This window comes from Aythya fuligula, chromosome Z (assembly GCF_009819795.1).
Source record: "Aythya fuligula isolate bAytFul2 chromosome Z, bAytFul2.pri, whole genome shotgun sequence".
In the NCBI taxonomy this organism is placed as follows: Eukaryota; Metazoa; Chordata; class Aves; order Anseriformes; family Anatidae; genus Aythya; species Aythya fuligula.
The window spans coordinates 34,743,936-34,745,381 of NC_045593.1; the positions used below are offsets into that span (position 1 = coordinate 34,743,936).

A 1,446-nucleotide genomic window follows, 5' to 3' on the forward strand; every position below is an offset into this window, starting at 1 on the left:
AGAGAGATGAGCACCTGTCATTCATGCTTTGTGAGACCTGGGCCCATCTTGGAAGCTTGAATCCATCAGAGACTGGTCAAGGCACAGTGCATTATGCAGAGAACTCATGTCCCACCAAATGCAAATGCAATAACAGGAGAAAACTGTTCTTGCTCTTGGCTTAACTCCTTATAAAATTAAAGAACCACCTATCAGAAACTCCACTCAGTGGCATGCAAATAATTTGATAAACTCCATAGTAGTGGGCCTTTATTAATCCAGTTGTTACCAGCTATGTAATTTTGTTGTCATTTTGTCATTTACTACACAAATTGCCTTTAGTTGCAGTAAATAATTTGTAAAACTCATGTGGTCATTTTAACAGTCTTCATTCAAAGAACCTGAGCCCACATTATTCAGTGATGCAGAGCAATGAGGGAAATCCAAAGAGAACCACTGGAATCACTGATAGATGATGGTTCCTCTTGTCTGTCACCAGCAAAAACCTCGTAACAGCAGTCCATGGCTAGGTAAGCAGGGTTTCCACATCTACCACTGTCCTATTTCCAAGCAATTCAGGCTTTTGTGTTACTGTATAAAACTAGCAAAGATGAAAACCAGACAGACATCATTGCTCAGTCCAGGTCTTAAGTAGATGCAATGAGTAGAAATTACATGCTCACTATGCCACAATGTTTATCACAGTATCCACCAACATTTGAATAAATAATTCTAAAAAAATCACACTTGGCAACTGGATTAGTAAAATAATATTTGTGTCATATTATTTTAGCAAAACAACTACAGAGCCTCTGGTTGCTTTCCCATCTTACTATTAGACATCATTAATAGATAATTTTTAATATGCAGTCTCTAGTTACATCTCTCCAAAAAGTACACCCTTCATTGCCGTGACTCGGATTTGAACCGAGGTTGCTGCGGCCACAACGCAGAGTACTAACCACTATACGATCACGGCAAGCTACCAGGAAATTCTACAAAGGGGGAACTTTTTTTCCCTAGTAGTCTACAAAATTTATACAAATGGTGCCACCTACAGTTTGCACTAAGTTTTAGCACCAGCGGATTCTGAATGCCTAAAAACAGGCTCAGGAGAGTTAAAACAACCACTCTTCTGTCTCCCAAATCTTTCAGTAAGAACATTTTTCTCCTATTTTATCAGTGTTGGGGAAAGCAAATACCAGAGAAGTCTGCCAATACGTTGTACAGCTAGATTTTGGCAAAAGGACAGGACCTACCTAATTGAAAACTGTACTTGTTGAGTCAAATGGAGCATCATTCATTCTAACATAAGTGCTCGTATTTATGGACATTCTCTTCTTTGCTTCTGTAACAAGCAAACAACACAAAAAGCACCATTTCCAGGATATGTATTAACTGCTATGGAAGGAATACTACAGATGAAGTCTGAGGGGAGTGAGAACTCAGCATCTATCCATCAAGAAA

At 38.9% G+C, this 1,446-nt stretch overlaps 1 non-coding gene across 1 annotated transcript; it reads right to left on the bottom strand.

Annotated features, from left to right (window-relative positions):
* Window positions 1–886: 886 nt before the first annotated feature.
* TRNAH-GUG lies at window positions 887–958 on the bottom strand. Its single transcript has one exon. It is a non-coding gene; the product is annotated as a tRNA-His (tRNA).
* Between the last annotated feature and the right edge of the window lie 488 nt (window positions 959–1,446).